Raw genomic sequence first — 27,072 nt, forward strand, 5'->3', positions numbered from 1 at the left:
ATTGGATCCGTAATTATCATCTGCCTCTTCCTCATCTGATGATTCCGAATCAGCACTCGCAGGAGCGTTCTTACAAAACGTCGCATACTGCCTAATGTAGACCATGATTGTAGCACAGCTGATGCCAATATCCCGAAGACTATCCGAATTTGATCATGACAGCTGCTCCATCAGTTGTTGCTCCAAAAACATTATCTGGTTTGATATCGAGACTTTTCAAAGCCTTTTTCACTTCTTCCACGATTCTCTCAGCTGGCAACGACCCGGATACTGCGACTAATCCAAGATTGATCATGTATCCATCCATAAAATGTATGTTTATATTCAGATATCGCTTGTTGCTGACGCTGGTCCACTCATCCAATGTTAAACTTACCATCTGGTCGTCCGTAAAACGTTTTTGGATTTCCTGCATGGTCTTACACTTGGCTTCATCGTAAAAATCGCGAATTAGCTTCATTACAGTTGTTTGGCTGTTCGGCATTTTCATTCCTTTATTGGCGAATGATTGCCGTATGAATTCACTCTTCGTAATGCCATTGACAGAGAAACCGTCGTTGGCTACCAAACGAGCTAATTCTTCGTTCAGCGAGCGTCGTTTCACGAAAGCCAACATTGAGGGAACAGCTGATACCTTAGGATTTGAAGTAGAAGGTGACTGCTCGGTCGATCCTTGTTCCTTACGTTTGCATGATACATTGTGCTTCACTTCAAGGTGCCTCAGCAAACCGCTAGTCGATGATCCTTTGCACTTGAGGATTTGAGAACAGCGAAGGCATTCCGCTTTTTCTGCGTCCGAAGGAAGTTTTTTGAAATATCGCCAAATATCTGCCATCCTGTGCACGATATTCGCAAATATTATTATCAACAGGTAAAACAAATTTCACAGCTTCTCACCTTGAATCTGATTTCTTCGCTGGTCACGTGTGAACCGGGACAACAATTTAATTTGGTTGAAATCGAAACAATAACGATTGAAAACCGTGTTGACAACAGCTTCCACGTCCGCCGCCGATGATGAATGAAAACAAACAAATGTGTTGTTTGACAGTTAATTGCTAGTGGAGTCACTCTAATAAAGAGTCACAAACACGGAGAATCAAAAACACCTATTTTTTGGTTCAATGTTTAGAATACGTATGTTTATTAATCGAACATGGGTTGTTTTGCTTCTTTTCTAAATCAAAGTTGTAAAAAACGAAACAAATAGAGCTGTATCTACCCACCGGGGTATGGGTTATTGCCGTCAAAATTGATTTGAATCAAAAATATACGATTAGTTTGAAATATTGAGTAATTATGTTAAAGATAGCTCCCTAGTGTGAACCTTTTCAATTGAAAAGGATAATGAAAAAAATAACCGGGAAAATCGGGAAACCCGGGATACAATAATTTATTTCCCGGGATTCGGGAATCCCGGGAAATTTCATTTCCCGGGAAATCCTTCCCGAAATTGGAAGCTCTACTATGGATCGCCAATCCGGAGACGGCGGGATCGATTCCCGTTCCAGTCGGGAAGATTTTCTCGACTCCCTGGGCATAGAGTATCATTGTGCTTGCATCACAATATACAAACTCACGCAATGGCAGGCAAAAAAAGCCCTTCAATTAATAACTGTGGTAGTGCTCAAAGAACACTAAGTTGGAGTGAGGCAGGTGGAGTGAGGCAGGCCAAGTCCCGATGGGGACGTAGAGCCATTAAAAAAAAAGAAGAAGAATTGCCAGCGAACTATAAATATGGTCAATTTTGTCATAGCAAAACTTATATTTTTTTCTGAGCCCTTTTAAAATAGTTAATTACATTGTGAAAGTGTTTAAAATAATAGCAGTGTTCGATCTCGACCCGTCGTCGGCGTCATCTCTGGCTAATAGGACAGATCGGTGAAGTACTAGATTTGTAGTAATGAGCTGAATTTTAGTATGGTGAGAAGGTCAATGGGGCACGTTCGGTGTAGTACTAGATTTGTAGTAATGAGCTGAATTTTAGTATGGTGAGAAGGTCAGTTCTCTGTTTCTGCAATGAAATGGTACAAACAGCGTGGGTATTATTATTCCTTGCCTAATTTGATGCTGTTTGAGCAAAACTTTGCATAACTATGTTGTTTATTTTGCAAGAAATGGGGAAACCAACAACACTGTTGTCCAAAGTTTTGCTCAAACAGCATCAAATTAGGCAAAGAATCGTAATACCCACGCTTTTTGCACCATTTCACTGCAGAAACGAAGAATTGACATTCTCACCATACTAAAATTCAGCTCATTACTACAAATCTAGTACATCGCCAATCTGTCCTATTCTTCGTTTCTGCACTGAAATGGTGCAAAAAGCGTGGGTATTATGATTCCTTGCCTAATTTGATGCTGTTTGAGCTAAACTTTGGGCAACAGTGTTGTTGTTTTCTCCATTTCTTGCAACATAAACAACATAGTTATCCAAAGTTTTGCTCAAACGGCATCAAATTAGGCAACGAATGATAATACCCACGCTTTTTGTACCATTTCATTGCAGAAACAGAGAACTGACCTTCTCACCATACTAAAATTCAGCTCATTACTACAAATCTAGTACTACACCGAACGTGCCCCATTGATTCCAATCCAAGCGTGTGCTGTTTTGATATCGGTCTTTGAATTTTTCTGCCACAGCCGCAGGTAGGATGCCGATGATCGTGGTAGGTAGATAGGTTGCTTGATGTGGACACACCGGTCCGGAATTGGATACGGGTACGGATGGAAATTGCACTGGTCCGTAAGGAGGATTCACCGATCCGTGGAATGGACACGCCGGTCCGGGTTTTGCTTGGATGAGCTCGCCGGCTCGGATGGACATGCCTGTCCGGAGGATGGATGGATGGTCCGTTGTCTTCATCGTCTTCTTCCTGGGTCCTGGGGTTGTCGGTTCGAGATCGCTCCAGCGATCAATCCTGGTCACGGCACCATGTTTCGTCTGGGGTGGACCTTGTTGTGTGGATTGGAGGGGGGGGGGACTCCAGGTGACGATATAGTTCAAATCCAAAAGTTGTTCTTTATCGTCACCTGGAGTCCCCCCCCTCCAATCCACACAACAAGGTCCACCCCAGACGAAACAAGCAGTATTTGTTCATATTTTTTGTTCAGCGATTCAGCGATTTCTTTATTCTTCTGAGATTAGCATTAGCATTAGCATTAGCATTAAGCGAGTCGCACAAATTCGTAAGTGGTACAGTCCTAGACCGCTGTTATGAGGGTTGCCTCCTTCCCGTCCGAACCAAAGCACAAAGATTTGGGACTAATCTCTGACTCTTAGACAAGACTGACGCAATCCACCAATGGTCGAGCACTGTCCTGACCACGTCCTTGCGACTGCTGAGGAATGGGAAAGGATGGTTAGTTTTGGACACCTATGAAAAATGTAGACAACTCTACGATATCTCAGGCCTAGGTGTCACGGGAATTTGGGTGTTGTTAGTGGAAGGGCAAACTCCAAAGAATACGCTTGGTTAACGTTCAGGCACACCATTGTTAGACTGCTTCGAATCAGTTGTCTGCCCAATTCATCCTGGTTCTCTCGTCATTTGGTTGAATTACTAGATTCTTCGGTTGATACTCTGAAATATAAAATAATATTAACATCGTACGTCAAATAAGCTACATATTAGTGATACGCTCGCCACAGTTACATATTTTTAAAATATTATTTATATCGTAAGATACATTTACCTGAATCCTGCTGAAATAAAATGTTATTTAGCAGTACATTGAAACACAAATACCACAAAACACAAGGAAAAGAGCATCAAACTTTGATCTTGGAATATTTAAAAATACGGTAAATATCAAGATCAAAATTTGATTTGGTAGATCTAACACCGCAACGCACCATTCTAAGGTGATCTACCCACGTTACGGGGATTCTTTATTCTTCTGAGATTCACTCAAAAATGTTTCTTGGATTTCTCTTAGTGCTATTGTACGATTTGGCTTGGTTATTTCTTACGCTGAAAAGCATTTTGCGAGTTTCTTCAAGAAATTCTTTCTTAGAGTCCCCTTAAAGTTCCTTTTGAAATTCAGTCACACGTGGTTTCTAAAACTCTTCCAGCATTTTCTACGATAATGTCCTTAGAAGCTCCACCGAGAAATCATCCGTGATTTTCTCTTGAATTATTTCATGAATTCCTTAAGGAATATCTCCTAAGATAACTTAATGGAATTTAATAGCATTCTCTATTTATTCTCTTGATATTTCTTCTGAATTAGGAAAATTGAGAGATGAAATTTGTGAAAAAATAGCGTTCTCGTGGGATTCGAACACACGCCTCCGCATTCGCTGGACCGGCGCTTAAACCAACTAAGCCACAGAACAAGTAACGATTTTGCGGAATAGAAAGCCAATCTACCTCCGAAGCCACACCATGAACAATTTTTTTTTTCATATTTATTTATTTATTTATTCATTTGTAATTTTAACTGACCAATTCTTGGTCTTATTAAAATGTGTTCTTAATGCTATACAACTACGTTCACACAAACATTGATAGATTAGGCTATGACAATCAATCTTTCATATAATATTAACAAGTTTGAGTAAAACAATTGACTATTTATATATAAGCTAACACAACAAAGATACCGATTTCAACAAAAATAATGAAACAGCCAACAACAATCAAACACAAAATTACCGATTTCTTCACGATTGGTTTGGTTTCCAAACAACGTTGCGATTTTCAAATTCTTTAATTTTAAGATGTTTAGGCCACGTAGAAGGCTGCAATGCTAACGATTTCCATTTTTTGTCCAACATAATTTTAAAAGAAATATAATCTCTTTCAAATTCTATCTGCTTAGAACCAAGCTTCCTCACTGTCGTGACGTTTCTCCATTTTCGAATAAATTTTTGGAAGCCGCCGAATCCCGCAATCAGCCAAAACTTTTAATCCGTGAAAGGTGTTTTTGCGCTTCACAAAAATGCGTCTGATCGCATTAACATTAGCCAACAGAATGATCTCTCCGCATTGACGCCACAGCAGAGAACCCAGCCGATGCTCGGTACCGAACAACATATTTCTGTCGAGAGAGACTCTCCACACTCGGCTATCTGATCTCTTTTTCTACCGGCTGCTTCTCGCACGACCGATGCTGGTTCAATCCCGACCGAAAGGCAGCCAGCCACCTTTACCGCACACACACACACACCTCGAACCTCTTCTCCACCAACCTGTTGTTTAGCGGCTCTACCCGCTGTCTTTCTCCATCTGCTCCCGGCACATTTATCCACGTCGTCGTCTTCGTCTACCCGAAATCGGATGCCGAACTACTCCACACTCACCTCTCTCAAATTTTCCCATCGTCATCCAACCGAACTCTTGAGCCGAACGGCCGTCTACTTTCGCGCCTCTCCAAGTCTTTTGCGTCGTTGCCCATCCATTCACCTCGTGACCAAGCCGTTCGTTCGCTGTCTGGACCTAAATCCCTCTCGCATACCGACACTCTCTGCGGAGAAATAATACGAAGATGACCATCCTTCCCCTCGAAGTTTTTTTTCGTTTGCTGTTTCCCGTTCGTACCATTTTTCTTACCCGGACATTTTATAGTACGTTTGGGTTTGGTATAAAGCACTCTAAAATTAAACTAGCTACATTTTTTTTTCTTATCCAATTTATTTATTTAGGAACATTAATCTACTACAATATTCCTCTCCTCTACTCTTTCTAATAGTTTATTGGTTGTATCTTGGGCCATTTAAAATATGTTTGAAGTTTACATGGTAAATGTAATGATATTTCATGACAACGAATGAGTCTGTCAACGAATGTGATCATTGATTCACTGATAAATACGATATACATAGTTGTCATTTAGCCTAGCGGGTCTTTTTAATTCGGAACGCTGTCGAAGTGTGATTTTTTCCCTTGTATTAGTGCTGCTTGACGGTAGATCTATTGGCTGCATTCCTGAAATGTCTTCAGAAATTGGCATTTCTCCGCTAGTCTCCGCCTCTGCTACAGTCCCTTTCTGCGAATCGTCGATATCTTCTACCGGTGGGGCCAACTTCACGTCCTGCACATTCCTCGCATATTGCACTCCGTTGCTGCTCATAATAACTACTTTTGCGCCGGTTTGAGTAATTACCGTGAATCGCTCAGCGGAAAATGTCGGGTCACTTTTACTTTTCTTCTGTTGACTTATTAGTACAACATCTCCCACCTTGATGTTACTCTCCTTTGCTCCTCGTGCCGAATCGGCATAGTGTTTGCTGTACAGCTTTGCTTCAGCGTCCAACTCACGAATACTTTCACGATCCAATTCCTTAGGGTTCCATTCGTTCCAAAGACTCGGGAATTGGCCGCGATATTTAAACCCCACCAGTAGCTCGAATGGGGTAACCCTCAGCCTTGCGTGTGGGATCAGCGTATTATGACTATGTACAAATTGCTCCAAGCTGTAACGCCAATTCGATCCGTCTATTGTGGAAGCAGATACCGCTTTAATCAAAGATTGATTCTGTCGTTCTATGAGCCCATTTGATTGTGGGCTCAAAGGAATCGACTTTCGAACCGCTACGCCTTTATTTTCCCAGAATGAGCAAAAAGTTGTGCTGCTGAATGGTGGCCCATTGTCGCTCTGCAAAACGCGAGGACAGCCCCACGTCTTGAAGATACCACACAGTGCCGCATTAGTAGCCTCTGCGGTTTTTCGCCTCATCTCCACAACCGAAAGATAGCGAGAGTAAGTATCTACCACCGTTAGGAAATCTCCGGAACCATAGCCCGGAATGGAGAGAAAATCCATTTGGATTATATCCCAAGGTCCATCGGGAAGATCACGAGAAGAGATAGGCACCGGAGCATTTTTACGGGACAACATACAGCAAGTTTGACACTCTTTGACGAACCGCTCTGTTTCTGATGCCATGCGTGGCCACCAAAAAAACTCTCGCATGATCCTTTTCATGGCAACTTCGCCTATATGTCCGCCATGTGCCGATTCCATCGCTCTTCTCCGCAATGAGCTGGGAAGGACATTTTTTTCATCCTTGCAAATCATTGATCCGATGCTATGCAAATGTTTCTTTTGGGATTCGTATTTTCTCAATTCAGTTGGCCATGTATCATCTACCAGAGCCTCTGCCACTTGCTTCAACTCTTCATCAGCTTCCGCAGCCACCTCGATATCCGCCAGCGTTATGTCCATAACTCCCGCATCCAAAGCAAAGAGTACATGATCTTCAGAACTGTCGTCGAATGGTTCCGCCTCTTTGGACATCAGGAAAAGCCTTGACAATGCGTCTGCCACGTTCTGTTCGCCTGTATAAAAAAATCTTATCTGTAAAGTAAACACATTAACATTACCTAAACGCAACTATATCACCTGAGACTCGCTGGATAGAAAAATCAAATGGTTGCAGCCGCAGAGCCCAAGCTTCAGCGCGGGACACTGCTCGTTTGCCGATACGATGTTTTCCTCCAAAAATGAACTGGTTTGCCTCTGCGTCGGTTCTGATTACAAATGACCTGCTCGACAAATAATAAGCGAACCGCTCGACACCCCACACCACAGCCAGAGCTTCCCGGTGTGTTTGTGGGTATCTCTGCTCGGTTGTCGTTAACGCTTTTGAAGCGCAAGCGATGATGCGGGGCGTTCCTTCCTCATTGAACTGTACTAAAACAGCCCCAAGGCCGACCGCAGATGCATCGACAAATATCTCCGTCCTGTCCGTTCCGTTGAAGTACCCCAGTGTTTTAATCATCTTCACTGCCTCCTTCTTAAAGGCTTGGAACTCTAGTTCTTCTGCCTCGGACCAGTAGAAGCCATCTGCATTAGCTAACGCTCGAAGCTTTTCGGTACGCGTTGCTCGATGTGGCACGAACTTGTCGACGAATGTCACCAGACCCAAAAAGCTTTTAACCTCTGCAATAGTCTCCGGTGTTCTGAATTCCTCAATGTCTCTCATTTTCTCCTCCTCAATTTGCCACCCTTCTGGAGTTATCTTAAACCCAATGAACTTAACGGCTTGGCTTTTGAAAACACATTTGGATTCATTGATTTTTACATTGTGTTCTCGAAGGCGGGCCATTACCGCTCTTAGGTTCTCATCGTGCTCTTCGGGAGTCCTCCCGAAAACGAAGATATCGTCTAGATAGTTCTTGACACCACGGCAGCCCCCGAGTATTTTCCGCTGTAGCACTTCCTGGAAAATATCCGGCGCATTACACAACCCAAAGGGAAGCCTAACGCACCGGAACATGCCAAACTCTGTGCAAAAGTTCGTGAGATGGCGACATTTCTCATCGAGTTCGATGTGAAAATAGGCATTGGCCAGGTCGATGGTCGAGAACCACTGCGCCCCATCTATCTCAGCCAAGATTTTCTCCAGACTTGGCATCGGAAAGGGAGTTCGTTGGATATAGCTGTTCGGACCTCTAAGGTCGATCACCAGCCTTATGTCATCCCTTCCTTTAGGGATTGCTAGGACTGACGAGCAGAACGAATCGTCCATATCGTCTGTTACGTTCTCAATGATCCCTGCTGCCAGAAGTTCCTGAAGCTTTTTCTCCACCATAGGCTTCACCGCAATCGGAATGTTCATAAAAATGTTGCGGCATGGAGGTCTTGTCCGGTCATAGTTAATAACTACCGGAGGAATATTGAATTTTGGGAAGGTTTCCCCCCCCGTCAGTGCTGCTATTTCACCAGCCTCGTACCAGAGTTGCGTCATGGATTTCCTCGAGTCTATCGGTACTTTTAATCCAAGTAATAGAACATTATATCGGGTTGCTGTCGCCCTTCCTAATAACGACCTACATTCCTCGACCACATAAAATTTCTCAAGGAGGGTTGGACGATCGTCGGAAACATGCAAGAAGGCTTCAAAGGTCGATACCACCGGGATCTCCGTGGCTGTCGCATACGCCTTCAGGGGACGATCAGTATTCTCCTGCATGTTGAACAGACCCTTTCTGTAATTATCATCCCCGCACAGAATAGCAAACCGATGTTGTGTTATCGTATTAACCTGTGCTCCAGAGTCAATAAGGAACTCGCATTCTAATCCTGCGACCGTAGCCTTTATGATTCCCTCATCCGCTGATGTCTTCGTTGTGAATGTTGCGATTTGCAACTGTAAACAAAAATGGCTTTATGAGTTTTATTTTTTTTTAAATAATCAATAAATGTATCATTCTGAACTTTGATGTACTATGGCTTGTTTTAGGAATAATTAGTCTCGAGTTGTTACTGTTTAATTGTCAATCGAATTCAATTTTATTTACGAAATAACCAAATTCCAACATTTCCTCGTAAATCATAGAGTTCAAAAAAAAAGATACATTACTTCATGTTGTCAACACCTACATTTTTCTCTTCCGTTTGCTCCTCTGCCTTCGCAGCCACTTCCACGTCGACTGAAGCCACTTCACCTGGTTTCGACTCCGGCTCCTCCTTGACTGAACGACGCTGAGCTTCTGGCTTGTATGTTGAGCGGCAAGCTCGTTGGATATGACCCTTACGGCCACATTTCAGACAGATTTTATCGATCGCGAAGCACGTCTCCGCTTTGTGATACACGCTGTCACATCTGAAACAGCGGAACGCCTCAGCTTCCCGTGAATTACCATACCTTCTTGTATCCGATGATCGATGAACTTCGAATTTGGGGCGCCCCGCCTGGTACGGCGCAAATCTGCCCCGTACTGCCGGACGATAGTTCACGTTGTGACGTGATGATCCTTCCTTCGGAAAACTGGCGCTAACAGCCGCGATTTTCGCCTCCTCCTGCTTACTATGCCGCATCCGATAGAACTCTTCGTTCATCGCAACCGCTTCGATTTCACGAACTGCGTCCACCAGTTCTGTGAATGATCCTTGTCTGTTGAGCATCTTCAGAGCTACGACCCGTACGTATTTGTTCCTTGCATGGGTCGCAACGGCACTTACAATTTCTTCGAACTCTTTACCTTCGTTGAAATCACACAGGCGGGCGATCGATCCCGTCCTCATAATGAAAGCCAAGTCTGTTTCCTCCGGGGCCTGCACCATTAGTGCGAGCTTACGACGCTGCAGCATAATGTCAGATGCAGATCCGAAGTATGTCTTCAATCTGAATAAGGCGTTTGAGTACGGAAGTTCCATTTCGTCAGGAGCTTCAACGGTGGACTTTGTATTCTTGAAAATGTCCAATAGAATCGGGCCAGCCTTCACCTTGAAGATGACGAATTTGGTCGGCTCGTCCTCTACTCCTGCCAACTTCAACGAATCCGATAACAGATCGATCCACGATTCATAGTCGCGCCGTCCAATTTGCTCCCCTGTGACGGGAGGCTTGCATTCCGGTACGCTTATGGAAGAGATGGACATTTGATTCACCGACGTCATGAATCGTGACATTTCCACTCCAGTTTCATTGCCCTGTCGCCGAGTACTTGAAGGGACTGCGTTTCCTGAGAAGGCCGCACTCTCAACACTTTCACTTCGTGGGATTCTCAGACTCGTCTGCAGAGCTTTGATCGTTTCATTTGCCTTGTCCAGTTGTTTACTCAGTTCGATCCTGGCCGTTTTTTCTTCCGCCAGTTCTTTCATGATGATATCCATTTTTGCTTCTTTCTTTTTCATCTTCCTGAAAACAATAAAATTGAAAAATACTACTTTACTATACGCTTCAAAACTATAGCAAGGGATACTTTATTTTGTTCTTTTTTTTTCCATTATTGTTATTATTCGTAATGCCGATTTCCGTTCAATATTTCAAAAAAAACGTCGCACTTGATTTAATTCGATCTGTTTTTCTTCGTAGGAGTCCTCTCGCTCCTTTTTTTGTCAGAGTCCTCTCGCTCTGTTGCATTCCGAGGAGTCCTCTCGCTCCTTTATTAAATCAGAGTCCTCTCGCTCTGTTTCGAGGAGTCCTCTCGCTCCTTTTAATTTGTGAATTTTGTAATTGTGTACCCCATCGAAAACTTTGAATAGCTTACTAAAGTTTGCCACATATTTACATTTAACAAACCATTATGTTGCCGCATAGTAAGATTGATTTTTTTTTTTAAATTCGGTTTACTTAGTATGAGAAAAAACTTCTTTACACTTAAACCCCGTGAAGATCTTCCCGACAAAACCAAGCGATAAGTATTTGCAATCTTTTCACGTTTGATCACGAGCAGAATAATGACACAAATATTTTATGCACTACATTTGTTCACATTTACATTTTCTCAATTTCGTTGCCATTGATTAAAAATTCAAAACATTTTTTTTTTTCATGTGGACCGAGAAAGCGACCGCCGTTGACCTAATCACGAAAAAAAGGCACTCCGTATGCTTTAACGCGGCGCTCATCCTCATTTTGCTTCTACTTTCACTTTATTTTCCCGTCATCCCTGGTCCGCCCTGAATGGTGTCTCGCACACGCTCACTGTTCGGAAAAAATTGCCCGCCATCTTGTTTCGCACTACTTCCGCACGCGTTTAGTTTTCTGAAGTGGTTTTCCAATAATTTCACGATAATCCAAGAAATACTCACCGGACGGGAGCGTCCACTGCGCCATTGTCGTGACGTTTCTCCATTTTCGAATAAATTTTTGGAAGCCGCCGAATCCCGCAATCAGCCAAAACTTTTAATCCGTGAAAGGTGTTTTTGCGCTTCACAAAAATGCGTCTGATCGCATTAACATTAGCCAACAGAATGATCTCTCCGCATTGACGCCACAGCAGAGAACCCAGCCGATGCTCGGTACCGAACAACATATTTCTGTCGAGAGAGACTCTCCACACTCGGCTATCTGATCTCTTTTTCTACCGGCTGCTTCTCGCACGACCGATGCTGGTTCAATCCCGACCGAAAGGCAGCCAGCCACCTTTACCGCACACACACACACACCTCGAACCTCTTCTCCACCAACCTGTTGTTTAGCGGCTCTACCCGCTGTCTTTCTCCATCTGCTCCCGGCACATTTATCCACGTCGTCGTCTTCGTCTACCCGAAATCGGATGCCGAACTACTCCACACTCACCTCTCTCAAATTTTCCCATCGTCATCCAACCGAACTCTTGAGCCGAACGGCCGTCTACTTTCGCGCCTCTCCAAGTCTTTTGCGTCGTTGCCCATCCATTCACCTCGTGACCAAGCCGTTCGTTCGCTGTCTGGACCTAAATCCCTCTCGCATACCGACACTCTCTGCGGAGAAATAATACGAAGATGACCATCCTTCCCCTCGAAGTTTTTTTTCGTTTGCTGTTTCCCGTTCGTACCATTTTTCTTACCCGGACATTTTATAGTACGTTTGGGTTTGGTATAAAGCACTCTAAAATTAAACTAGCTACATTTTTTTTTCTTATCCAATTTATTTATTTAGGAACATTAATCTACTACACTCACCTTAACTTTACAATAATCGTCAATATTCAAGCTATCGCATACAAGCCTAGTAATATCTTCATTTGTAGTTCTACAATCAACGTTGGTTAAAAAGAGAGAGAACGTATCGCCAATATCGGTTTGCGTTAAAGATGTGGTGTTGCCAATAGATCCACATTCGCTCGTATCTCGAGTTCCATTGAGTGGCTGGCTATTGTATGAAACGGTCGTAGAATGCTGCTGCCTATACGTTTCCTGTTCTGTGCGTTGAGATATCATCGTAGTGAGAACATCAACAATATCGCTCACTTTCGTTTTCAGCTCCTCGATTTCGGCTTCACATGTTGATTTATGAGCGCAGCAGTTAATCGATTCAACGGTTTCTACATCCTCGGCGGTGGAATCGGTGGTGGCATCACGAGAACTGCAATAGTCTACCAAACACGCATCACACATCCAAAGAATGTTTTTGGCGAACAAAGCACGAACGGTTTCCTCAACCAAGCCAACACAGTCAGCGTGATATCGTTTCGCACATTTTCCCTCGCAGACAGTGTATCGTTCGATCTTACGGTCGATGGCGAACGCACATTTGTTACACTGCATTACGGCGATTGCAGGTTCTGAAGATTCTAATTTAGCTGTCGTTTTTTAACTCGATTAGAGCACTAGATCTTCTTCACGATATAACATGAAGATAATAATGATCAGTTTATACCACTTAACGGTACAGGAACAATTTTCAGAAGTGAATAAACACTATATTTAGCACAAATAGACTTAGCGAATCAAACAAGCAGTCGGTTACGAGGCGGTAACTCAATTCTGATTCTTTGGGCACATCGAAGTTTATATTTTTATTCTTCCAGGATTTGGAATGATTTCTCATATTATTACTCAAGAAAGTGAGAAAAGACAACCTCTTTCAACTTAGATGCCAATCCACAACACTCGCGTTACTGCCCACTAACTTCAAATGAAAATGAATTGCTTTAATGATGTAAGTCCATATAGTATGCATTGAGAGCACGCTTGACGACCAACTGCGCCGATGCAACGCAAGCTACGATACAATATTGCCATTTACTGACATTTGTCAGTCAGATACATACTGGAAAAACTTGAAATTTTAATAGAGGTCACAAAATGTTTGTAATTGACACCATTTCAATCTTATCACGAAATTTTACCAAATAATAAGCGTGGTTGAATGGTTAAAATTTGTGATTTTAATCCATGGAATACAAAAACAAATTCATGTAATTTCACAAGCATTCAATTCAAAACAAACGTCATGCTTGGAACATATATTCTGTGATTTCTTTATGAATTTCTGCATACACCTTCAGAAATTCATATAGATTTTTTAAGGAAGTTCTTCAAGGGACTTCTCCACAAATTTCTGTTTCGTGAATTCCCACGTCTTGCGGGTTTCTGATAGTGATTGTTTCAGGGATTGTTCCAACAAAAGCTTCAGGAATTCCTTTCAAGATTCCTTCAGAAATTCTTACAGATACTTCTGCAAGGATTCGTCGAATAATTCCTCCAGAAAGTTTTTTTTTTCGGGACTTTTACAGATTTCTTCAGAGATTTCTCCATATATTCATTTATGAATTCCACTCGTGATTGTGCCAATAATTCCATCTGGCATCTTTCACAGCATTTCTGCAGGAATTTCTTCTACTGAAACTTTTAGGAGTTCATCCAAAGATTCCATCAATAATTCGTCCCAAAATTACTGCAGACATGGATTCCTTCAGAATTTATTCATGGGATTCCTACAGAAATTCTTCCCAAAAATTCGTTTGGAAATCGCTCTTGTGATTTTCTAAGCGATTTATCATGACATTGCTTCCGGGGTATGCATCCTTGGGTTTCTTCAAGAATTTCCCCAGGGGTTTTTTCTGTAACTGCTACAGAGATTTCTCCAGAAATTCCTCCACGTTCTCTTCTTGGGCTTCACTTAGGGTTTTTTTTTTCAAGAATTTCTTCTGCGAATTCTTCAGTACTACCTCCTAGAATTTCTTCAGAAACCTCGTGGGAATTTCTTTAGGAATTGTTCCTGAGATTCCTGCACGGATTCCTCCAGTAATTCCTCCACGGATTTAGACAGAAATTCCTTCAGGCATTCCTCCACGGATTTCGATAGAAATTCCTTCAGATATTCCACCAGGGTTTACTCCAGGAATTCTTCAAGGGATTCATTCAGTAATTCCTCCAGGGAGTTTTTCAGAATTCCGCTTGCAATTCTTCATTCATTCCTGCAGGACTTCCTCCAGACATTACTCCAGGCATCCTTCCAGTGATTCCTCCACTCATTCCTCCAGAGCTACTACCTGGAATACCTCAAGGGATTTCTCCACGTAGGAATGGCATTCCGCACAGAAAATGTACACAGTGCAGCACATTTTCATATAAAAACCGCGCTCATTTGCACACACACTGAGGAGCATGCCATTCTTGCCTTAAGAAGTTCCTCCAAGGACTCCTCCAGGAATTCCTTCAATAATTGCTCCAGGAATTACAGAATTTTCACAGAGGATTTCAGAAAGTACTATAAGTATTCGTCCCAGAATTCCTCTAGAAATTCCAGGATTTCATGGATTCCAAGGATTTCCCCACGAATTCTTCAAGGGATTCTTTAAAAAATTTCTCCAGAGATACCCCAAGAAGTTCCTCCAAGGGTTCCTCTTGGCATTCTTCCAGCTATTCCTCCAGGGATTCCTCCAGGAGTTCCACCAAGAATTTGTCTAGGAAATTCTCCAGGGATTCCTTCAGGCGTTCCTTCTGGAATTCCTTCAGGGATTCTTCCGGGCATTTCTTCTTGGATTCCATGAAATATTTCTCCAGGAATTCCTCCAGAAATTGCTCCAGGCTTTTTTCCAAGAATTCCTACAGAAATTCTCTCAGGAATTCCTTCAAGCATTCTTCCTGGAATTCCTCCTGGAATTCTTTCACTAATTTCTGCAGAAATTTCTCCAAGTATTCCCTCAGGGAGTTATTCTGAATTTTTGCAGAGGTTTCTCCAGGAGTTCCTTCGGGTATTGCTCCGGGAATTGCTCCAAGAATTTCTCTAGTGATTCCTTCAGAAATTTCTCTAGGAATCTCTTCAAAAATTAGTTCAAAGGTTTCTTCAGCAATTTCAGAAATCCTTCCATAATGATTTCCAAGGATGTTTCCTAGAATTTATCCAAGGATACCTTCAGGAAAACACACCGATTTTTCGTATTTCTTCAGGGATCTCTAGAGGAATTCCTCCAGCGATTTGTATTGGAATTCTTGAAGACAATTTTACAGGTATGCGTCGTGCAGGAGCCAGGAAATACTCTGAATAGTCATCCAGGAATTATTAATTTTTTTTTCTAGAGAGCAGTTGATCCACGGATTTATCCAGAAATTCACCCATAAATTCTTTTAATTATACCCCGTACAGTTCCTGAAAAAGAATTCCATCGGAAATTTATCCTGCAATTATTTCAGGAATATATCCTGAGACACTTTATTTTCTTCAAAAAAAATTCAACCAGAAGCTATCCATGGCTTGCTTCAGAAACTCCTCCAGAGCTTCCTTTAGATGTTTTTTCAGGGATGTTTTAAGGATGTCTCTTCACGGGTTCGTCCAAAAATTTGTCAAGGGATTCCTTGAGAAATGCTCTCGGGAATGCTTCGAAATAAATTTTCCTCCAGGACCTATTCTAAGATTCCTTCAGAAATTTCACCAGGGGTTTCTTTTCGAAGTTTGAGTAGGGATTTCTCTAGCATTTTTTCTTGGAATTGCTTCATGAAGCTTCCTAAAAATATCGTGGGATTTCTTTGGGAATCCTTCCAGCAGTTTCTTCGGGGATTCCATCAGGAATTCTTTAAGATATTTCTCCAGGATTTTCAGGAGGATTCAGGATATTTTATTGTATAATAATATCATGTTTTAAAAAATAATAAATGTAAATATGTCTTATTCAGTATATAATACTTAATCCTTTATTCTCTTTTCAGTGAAGAATCTTACCACCATTCCTGGCGCACTAATCAATATTTTTTAGCAAATCACCGTATACATCACCATAATAATACATGCGAACATGTTTAAATATCTACAGGGGATGGCCAAAATGTTTGGGATAGGCTATTTTTTTTTCTCTCACAAAAAAGTTCTACATGCTATAACTTTTCATAGAGTGCATCAAAAAATCTCAAATATTAACTGTTTGTCAACCTATTATATGTGCATCATTGGTACAAATTTGGGCTCGATTGAATAGTTTTTCGCGAAATTAGAACCGTTCGGGTAAAACACTATTTTTCAGACAACTCATTTTTGAGCTGTCATATCTCGGAAACCATTGAACCGAATTGAATGAAATTTTGAACGTACACTAACAATATACAATTGCTTTACAAACTATTAAAACATAGATACTTTTTGAACGTTGAAAAAAATTATCATGGATTGACACTTTTTGGATTTTTCTTGAAAAAAATGTATTTTTTTTACGTCAATGTCAATAAATTTTAGTGCTGATGTCCAAACATTTTCCACTTCTGTTCTCAAGTTATCTTTAATCAGATATATTAGAGCCTATTTAGATTAAAGGAAGAACACATTTAGTAATTTTTGTGTGGTATTGTAAATTTGACTTATTTTCCTCTATATGGGTTAAAATTTCAACCTGGTATAACTTAATTCGCCGTGAGAAAATATTACATTTTATAACCTTGTATTAAGTATCTATATATTGTTGATAAACGTTAAAAAAAAATCATTGAATTTGGTTCACTGGTTTCCGAGATATAACAGCTCAAAAATGAGTTGTCTAAAAAATAGTGTTTTACCCGAACGGTTCTAACTTCGCGAAAAACTATTCAATCGAGCCCAAATTTGTACCAATGATGCACATATAATAGGTTGACAAACAGTCAAAATTTGATTTTTTGATGCACTCTATGAAAAGTTACAGCATGTTTTCAAATATTGGCTATTTTGAAATCTTTCTATCCCTTGAAATCAGCGGTACATGCTGCGCAGTTGGCCTGGCCGTTAGACAAGAAAAATGATAGACTTGAAAAGTCTTTATTTTCCAGGATGCATTCAAGTAATGGCTGCGTTAGTGTGATATTAGATATTAGATTAAATTAGATTAGTATGGAAAAGCCAGCGGGAGTGTGGTCAAATGAACCTCTGTACGAGTTTATTATTTTACGTTTGCGCGATGTCTTGTTTTTCCTGAATATCCTTTAAAACTTTCTTCAGGGAATCCCCAGAAGCTGGAGATATCTCTAGATCAAATTCCTGATGGACTTCCATTCTCGCCGCACGCGAAATAATGGTATAAAATTGACTGAGTTGTAGCGGGAAGGTTAAAATAGATTTGAAGTATCAATTATCATAGTCAATAATTTGAGTCGCTGTTTTCATATTCAGTTCATTACATTAGAATCTCAGCCTTTTCTAGAAAGTCACATTTCACCCCAATCTCTCTTACCAATTTAAATCGGTACATCTTGGAACTTACCTTCCTTGTTGGAACAAAGATGGCAATTTAAGCTCAAATTGACATGTCCTTGCGATCCATTGCTCATTGGATGCCGTTCAATGCGGCGCGTAAATCTTGACATTTCCATATTTCCAGTCAAATGGAGCTGAATCTCATTTGTTCTACTTACAAACTAATTTCATCCCTAATTAGCCATCAGCTAACAGTCAACATAATTACCGACGATTACTTCTAGTACTCGCTGGTACTTAAGCTCAACGATGGGTGCATGTACCCCTACATACCAACTTGTGAGGAAATGTCGCGTCACCACAGAACTTCACGGCATTCAAAGTTTCATCCCGAGCGGGAAAAATTGGAAACAAACACACCTCGAATTACATTAATTAAGATTTTCACCGGAGTTTTCACGTAATAAGAAAATTATTTACATACAGTTATGCACGCAGGGGGACGCTCGTACAATGACTCGTGGTTGGTTGTGATGAATTTCATCAAGAGCGTAATTTTTGCGCCATTTTTTACTCACGATATCCTGACGTGCCAGCTTCTAGACGACTTATTGCGCGGTTAACACATCCACGGGTAAAAATGAGCACGAAATCACTTTGTAATTGATGGAGGTAGTGGTTTTCATTATGACGAGCTAGTTTATGGTGCATGAAATAAAAAATGACTTTTGGTAGTGCGTGAATTGTGCTGATGAAACTATCAAAGCACTAGACACAAAGGTAAAATGGGTAATTGTTGGATAAGATTACAGTTTCATAATTTTATGGAGATAACGGAAGTGATAAAAGTGACTTTCCAATGTCCAATGTTTAGATAGTTTATGAGTCAGGCGACAATTATCTATCATACCTTCGAACCTCTCTTGGATGCATCAATCCTAGCCAGTAAGGCATTTTTATCCTCGTCAGCGCAAAAAAGCTATTTGACTTTCCGGAGCAGCCACTGCAGTGCACTGTTCTACAGATCTTTTATTTTTTGATACAATAATGCTCCAGCTGGAACTGGGCTTGTTTTCAACTTCTAATACAGACAAACAGACGTATCTTTTCAAACTATATTCAATTCAAACCATTGTCACGAAATCATTACCACCAAACCACTATATGTGATTTCAGCAATTCCCACATTGGTCATAAGAATCATAATGTATCGAGTTCAGCTACGACCGATTTTATCCTATTCGTTTGAGAGTTGTAAGTGTTTTTACCTTTTTTTACATCGCAGGCTGCCATATATCTAATTTTCAATCGACTTCAAATTCGGTGGATACATACTATGAAAATAACTCGAGTGCTACTTCTATTTGTCTGCCATAGTAATTTCCACTTTTCCCTCAACAAAGTGCACTAACAGTAGTTCATAACTATGAAGTACTAGTGAAAACAGTTTCCTCGAACCGGATGGATTCAAGCCCATCACATTCAGATCATATGCGCCGTTCACGTTACTCACCGGGCTGAATAGAGGCCAACATTTTATGGTTTTCTGAGCGGCCACATGCGTGCAGTTTGCCTTTGCTTGTGCGCCATAACGTTGAGGTTGCTATTGTGCTACCTACTGACTCCCTCTGGTTCGCGCCAGAAAATTGGCTTTTCCTGCCTTTGGTGATTTATTTTTTCCTTTGTTTCTCGTTTTTAAACCATACGCTGCTGCAGAAGTACCACCAGTACAACCGCGGAAGTGAAGTGGCGTACCACGGGAAAAGCTTTTCCGAAAAGGGAATTATTTTGAAATGTGTGCTGGAAATATGCCGGTTGCCTACGAGAAGGAAGTCATAGGACGTTTTCGACCAGGCGTTTTGGGCATACATGCGAAAGTGTCTATAAATAAACACAGAAAACACAGTCTGATATTCTTTTTGAAAGCAAAAACAGATATCCAGAGTTAGTGGCAATAGCTAGGATTCAGTATTGAGGACTGCTTGGGAAATCTATGATTGAAAAATCTCTATTTGCATGGTAAAACACTCGGTAAATAATAAAATAAGGTATTCCAACCAGCAGATTCTGAAAGCTCGGCGTCTGAAACCTCATCTTAGGACTTGCCATCCAATGGAATGCCCGTAGCGTTTGCAAAACTACAGTGTATCAAACAATTGCTCGTACAGCATTTTTCAGTCAAAAACGCTAAAATTTAGACCAATAATAAACCATATATTGAAGCTCCATTGGTAAAATTTTGACTAAGATCGAGTAAGTTTTCTAAAAGTTATAAAACTTTTAGTAAAACTTATATGATTTTTGAACACATTTTTGAAACATTATATCTTAATGTGTACTCGATCAAACTTTTTCATTTATTTTTGTGCTACATCTTATACCTAAGGCTTTCATATGAAGCTTCGTTTGAGATTTTATATTCACTACAAAAAAGGCACGCTCAGAGAGTGTTGGAAGTGGACATCTAAGGACCGAAGGAGATGGTGAATTGCGAGGAAGGAACGTGGGGTGAGGTGGGCGTTGGATTCAGGTTGGCTTTCTATTTCACAGAACTGCTACTTGTTCTGTGGCGAAGTTGGTTAACGCGCCCTGTCTAGCGAACTTGGGGATACGTGGGTTCAAACCCCACCAGAACTACGTTGATTTTTTCGCAATGTTTCCACTCAATTTGTCCATTTTTCAACACGTATTGTGCCTATGAACTTCAGGCATTACGTATGTCTAACATACCATTTCGGTTGGTTATCCGAAAAACAACAACATTCGTGTTACAAAAAATTAGAAAAATCTGTATATGTTTAGTGTCTTTTGGAAATTTATCATATTTTGATCAATAAAAGTGCCAAGTGTTTTCAACTTTTTTAAACTTTCTTTATGAAATACTTTTTTATAGGACCTACTAAACTACATATGAAGAGTTGGTCCTATGCATTTTTCGTTCATTTAATGCACTTTCATTAGTGGAAAACGTTGGGCAGATTATATGTGCAAAATATGGTAAGTTTTTAAATATCTAAGGCTACATAGCCACATTTTTTCATATTGTTTGTAGTGAATATAAAACCTACACGAAGCTACATATGGAAGCTCCAGGTATAAGGTGTCACAAAAAAAAAATGAAAAAGTTTCTTCGAGTACATATTGAGATATAATGTTTTGAAAATGTGTTCAAAAATCTATTAAGTTTTACTGAAGGTTCTATAACTTTTAGACAACTTATTCGATCTCGCTCAAAATTCTACCAATGGAGTTTCAATAGAGTAATGCGAGGCAAAAGTTCGCAGTGGATCTTTTTCTGAGCACGAGTTAAGAACCCAAACAAATCTGTATGGGTTCGACACATAATCACGACAGCTACTCGTCAATAAAATTTGGAACGATTTCATTATGGTTTGGCAGAGTTATGTGAAAAAATGTGTTTCTAGGGGTTTTGATGGAATTTTTGGACCTTTTGGAATAAGAATTTGTAGTAATAGGAAGAAGAAGGATCTCATAACCTTTTTATGTCGGAGAATCGTTATTGCATAGTAGTTCGCGAAGTGCACTCGAATAAACAATAAACTACTATTGCTTCTTGCTGAAAGGAACATTGTTAAAACCTCGACAGTGGGGCAAAAGTTCGCAGTAGCTGTGGGGCAAAAGTTCGCACTAGATTTCTGAGTCTAGTACATCAATATAATTACAGAATCTTTGAAGCAATGATAATTTCGTATAGAAACTACTATATATGCATAATATGAGTAGTATGCACCCTGAAATCGTTGCGGCAGAGGGTCTGAATTTAGTTTTGTAAGAAGATTGATTGTAAGGCAAACATTATGTTTACGCATTTAAATCAATAAATGAAAAATGGCTAAAAAACATTTTAAAACATTTTCTTCGTCATTCTCGTCGTGTCTTTTCGTATGTTTCTGAAGGTCTTATGTTCATCTACTTCATCGGGGTCTTTCATAGCTTAGTTTGTAAATTCACAGTTATAATTCATCACCATACTGACGGGGATAAGATTCGATAACGGTCTTGTTCAATAGTTTTGCTGCATATTTGATTTTTTTTTCCATGTATTTTGTGCAACACATATCTCTATGATTACCCCACAATGTATTTTGACAACTTCAGTAACGCTGTAAAGGGCAGCTCTTAGTTAATAATTGTGGAAGTCTTCATAAAACACACTCTATACAAAAGCTGAACACTAGGTCGTATTCCAATTGGGCCGTAATGCCCAAGAACAGAAAGAAACAGATTTCATGGCTAGAGTGAAAAGATGAACATGAATTAACATGAAATAAATGAACATCACACCAATAAACTATCCTGTACAAGGTGCAAACTTTTGCCCCGCATAATGCGAACTTTTGCCCCCACTATGGGGCAAAAGTTCGCATTGGAGTACTTGTTTTAAAAATTGTATTACTAAAACTACAAAAGTAACGCGAAAAAATCTAGTACTACGTTATGAAGGCATCATGATAGGGACCCGTTTAACGAAGAAAAACGATATTGTCTTCATTTCGTTCAATAGTTATTTTGTGAAGTCTGTTAGGTGCGAACTTTTGCCCCGCATTACTCTATATGGTTTATTATTGGTCAAAATTTCAGCGTTTTTGATTGACGTATAAAAAAGTTATAAGCATTTGAATAAAAATTATTTTGACAAAAAAAAAATGCTGTACGGACAATTGTTTGATACACTGTATAGTGAATTTCGAAAAATTGTGGATGACCGCCAACCTATTGCAATATACCTGCAAGAGATGATGACGTGTAGAACGGAAAAGCTCCTCAACATCTATCAGTGCAGTGGTTCAAAACCAGCCGCCCAGAGAGCCTGGGCAATGTCATCGCCGGCACTGGTGTTCGCAAAGACGTTCCGTTTCAAGCTATATCGAACAACTCTGGTTTACACGCCTGTATTATCCGACTCGGTATGCCATGAAATCTCCATATACGTCCCACACACATTAAACGATCGGGAACTCATCGGTAAGTTAAACGATCTAATGCTAACCCATGAACCACCTTGCTTGCTTTATGGTGACTTCAACGCTTTGCATGAGGTTTGGGGAAGCAGTAAATACACCCTACGAGGTCAACTGTTACTGGAATGGGCTGGGCAGTCAACAACAACATAGTCGCGCTTGTAGTGGCAAAGCGATGATGCCACCGTTCGGTAAAATGATAGAAACTCTGTGGTGGGTTCTCAGAGTATAGTTAGGAGAAAGAGAGTTTACGTACACGCTAAGGTCAGTTTACCTATAAATAGGTAATCGATTTACCCATATTTGGGTTTTGCATTCAAAACCCATAATTTGGGTAAAGTATACCAAGAAAAAACGGTAAAATTTACTTATAATAGCAGTAAAGCTAATTTACCCAAATATGGGTAACCGAGCTTTACCCATATTTGGCTGAAAAATAAAAGTGTTCGTCAAATCGATGTCAAATCAGAATGATCATCAATTCGGCGAGCATTTCGGAGCAGAAACTTCGCAAAAAATTGGAATTCGTTTAATATTGAAAGGTAAGCAAATTAAATAAATAATAATGAATTGCTGTTCAATTAATTCCTCTAACTGATTTATCATTTCAGGTGACAATGATGTAAAAAACTCCGCCGAGGCCGATTCCGGCGCCAGATCTCCTGACTAGCACACACAGTCAAAAGCCCGGGTTCACTATGCTGGATTTCCGGGGCAGCCTTCCTTGTCCCCCGTGATCCACGAAGAACGAGAAATCCATCTGGTCAATTGATCCATTGTGGTTGCCATCCGGTGCTGAGGAGCGTGAAAAGTAAAAGTGTTAATCAAAACCCGAGTGATCAGCAAACTGAATCACTTGATCAGAAAGGGTTTGAGTGAAATTCGATTCCAGTTGATTTGCAAAGGTAATTATTACAAAGAAAAAATAATGAATTGCTCGATGGATAAATTCCTTATTTACAATTGCAGGTCCCAATCATTCGCCTATGGAATTGCCATAGGCCCAGGTCAATGGCCCAGGTTTACCTCGATGCAACCTCCTCTTCAAAGCACCACTTGTGTTTTCGACTTCTCCCCCAGATTGAGGATCTCTCACCGGAACCAACCTCAGACCGCCTGGGCAATAAATTCATGCTGGTTGCCGTCCGGGAGCACCCAAGGGAGCACCGATGCGCAAACAACTTCCGGGAGTAAATAGATTCTAAGTAAACTAGATGTAGCTATCAAATAAAGTTTTTTTCATGAAATATACATTATTAAAATTAATTAACTTTCATCCTGGCTTCCATCTATATTTGGGATTAAGTTTTTTGAAAAATAAAACAAAATTTCATTACGCAAATGTGGGTAAAATTTACCCATATTTTTCCCCTGCACAAGTACCCATATTTGGGTACTGCCCGTTAATCCATAAATGGGTAAAGCCACTTTACCCATAAAATGAGGTTGTGCACTTTTCGGCGATTATGAGTAGACTTTACTCACATTTAGGTAAACTGACCTTAGCGTGTAGAGCTCGGCTCGAGACACGTCTATCGGATTAGATAAATCAGTTTTAGTTTGACTTGCCACTGACTCGGACGTGTACCCTCGTTAATTGGAAGAAACCCCCTGTTACGGAGTTATTACAGTTGTCGACGAGAAGGGATTTTGAAGCCTTTTCCGCTTTTTTTTTCGCGACCGCTTGTGATTCGTGAATCCTTTTGGCGTGATTATCTGCGTGAGTTGGTTTTTTTCTGTGCATCGGAATCGTGAAGTCGATAGTGATTTATAGAAAAACGCGTGCAATTAAGTTTGTTCCGAGAGTGGTGAAGATTTTTTATTTTCCATCCATTTTGCAATTTAGCGTGGCGGAAAATCGCTTTGAAATTTTACGCTAAATTGCTTTTGTGGAAAGGATTACTTTTTCCCTGTAGTCCATTATTTTTTTTCAATTCCATAGAAGGAAGAATAAAAGACCTTTGTTGTCTTTGGTTTCAAGTAATTCTTTTGTTGAATTATTCTTTTTCCTTTTTTTTCTCCTTTCATCCACAGCGCAAAGAATTCGGTGAATAGGCCGACGACAGTCCTCCATCGCGGTCAACTGTGGTAATCGCGAGGTAAAACCGCAGCCTAGCCACTACCGCTCTGTATGCGTGCGGCAAGAGAAGTTTGACAGTTCTTTGGTGAGCGTGAACATCGACGAAAGTGCATTTTTACGGACTGGGAGAACGGACGAAAGTGCATTCATTGTTTGCTGCTGGCTGTGGACCGTTTTCGAGGAAAGTGCATCGACCTTTTGTCATATTGTTGACATTTTTCACTGCGAGTGCACCGTCTGGCTGAACTTCAGTGCTGTGCGGATTGCTGTGCGAGATTTCCGGAGCTGTTTGTGGTTGTTGTTGCTGCTGTTGCGTGCTGGCCGTGAAGCTAGTGTGCTGCTCTGTTGCTTGGACTGTGGTTGCTGCCTGCTTTGGACGTTTTTATGCACTTTTGTTTGTGCACCGCCGCTGCAGGGTAGATTTTACAGATATCTTTGAGCGGTCGTGTTGTTTCGGCGCACATGCGCCAGATCAAGATCCCTGAGGACTCTCGCCGGAAATCAACTCAACGCTTTGTTTTTGGTGGAGAGAGTCCTGCAACTTTAGCAACGCAACTTTGCAGCACCAACAACGGCAATTTAATTGAAAATAATGACAACGCCAGCCACAGCAGAAAACGTAGAAGAAGTGAAGGGGAGGAGTATGATGATTCGGATTCGGACTTTTACGGCTTTGCGGCCGATTCCTTTTTGTTCGATGAAGAACGAGTTTCCAGAAGGAACTTTTTATCTACTCCAAATGATTTAGAATTTCCGCGATCTGATGTTGATGAAAGGGAAATGTTAAATCTTGCTAACGATATAGAAGCAAATCCAGAGGATGTTCGAAATTCAAATCAAATATTAGAGAAAAGAAGTAGCAAGAGAAAAGCGAAGAAAAGAAGAAAACAAGATTATGTGTACTATTGAATTAGGTAAAACGTTCGAATAATTGTACAATTAGGTTGTGAACTGTAGAAAAATGTTTTACTGTATAAAATGCATGAATTTACGAATTGTAAGCACGAAATGAAAAGTTTGCTTTCTGATTTTGTTGTCTCTAAGATCTAAATTGTAAATAACTATTGTTTTAGAAATGTATGAACTATTGACTCAAGGGGAAAGGAATTGTAGTGGCAAAGCGATGATGCCACCGTTCGGTAAAATGATAGAAACCCTGTGGTGGGTTCTCAGAGTATAGTTAGGAGAAAGAGAGTTTACGTAGAGCTCGGCTCGAGACACGTCTATCGGATTGAATAAATCAGTTTTAGTTTGACTTGCCACTGACTCGGACGTGTATCCTCGTTAATTGGAAGAAACCCCCTGTTACGGAGTTATTACAGCGCTGAACGATGGATCGCCTACTCACTACCACTGCAGTTCTGACTCCTGCACTGCTATATACAATAGACATCTCTTTCACCCCACTCTCTGTCGCTACCAAATTAACCTGGATCTGCGACGAAGATCTTCACGGAAGTGATCATTTCCCAATACACATCAGGTCCCATTCCATGCTCCCAACCATCCTCTTGAAAAAAAAAGGTGGCTGTATAAGGATGCTGACTGGACCAAATTTGAAGAATTTGTAGCCCAGAAGATTCCAGTTGACTCCGAGATCTTCATGAAAGATATAAGGCAGCCTTGGAATCGATTCCAAGAACAAAAGGCTTAACGGGAAGTAACTTTTTTGAAATAGTGACGCTGGACATCTAAAAAGCCTACGACAGAGTGTGACACAGAAGCATAATGGAGGCAGTTTTAGACAGTAAAGTAGGAACCCAAATGAACAAATTATTTTTTTAGTTTTCTGCGCAGCGTTCAGCCAGAGTCAGCTTCGGCGGTCAGATGTTCCGATTTTTTAAACAAGAGAACGGAGGTCCCCAGGGCTCATTTTTGTCACCCTTTTACTGTTGGCCAATAATTCACTGCTGTGATGATTTATCCTGAAATTATTAAAGGAGTTCCTCCAGTGATTTTTCCAAGGATTCTTATAATTCCTCCATATATTCTTACTGAGTTTTATAACTGCCGGAATTTCTCTAGTTTTTTTTATTCCTGTTCGGGTCTGTCACTGCGACCAGTTTTTAGATCTATTGTTACATTACCAGTATCGTTAGTGTAGTGCATGTCGCATTACTCCATTTCCATTAAAGGGCAATAAAGTATCGATTTTGATATTTAAAGTTTTTGTTTTGTTTTCTTAGAAATTTCTGTCTTACAGAATTCTCTAGTAACGCCTGCTATAGATGCTGCAGAAGTTC

At 40.6% G+C, this 27,072-nt stretch overlaps 1 protein-coding gene and 1 long non-coding RNA gene across 4 annotated transcripts in view; both read left to right on the plus strand.

Annotated features, from left to right (window-relative positions):
- Positions 1-27,072, plus strand: part of LOC109430795 (G-protein coupled receptor dmsr-1) — a 505,508-nt gene that overhangs the window by 161,339 nt on the left and 317,097 nt on the right. The gene's annotated exons all lie outside the window — the stretch shown is intronic.
- On the plus strand, positions 24,264-26,095 carry LOC134287224 (uncharacterized). The gene is made up of 2 exons (XR_009997130.1): positions 24,264-24,469; positions 24,784-26,095. It is a non-coding gene; the product is annotated as an uncharacterized LOC134287224 (long non-coding RNA).

The sequence above is a fragment of the Aedes albopictus genome, chromosome 2 (genome assembly GCF_035046485.1).
Source record: "Aedes albopictus strain Foshan chromosome 2, AalbF5, whole genome shotgun sequence".
In the NCBI taxonomy this organism is placed as follows: domain Eukaryota; kingdom Metazoa; phylum Arthropoda; class Insecta; order Diptera; family Culicidae; genus Aedes; species Aedes albopictus.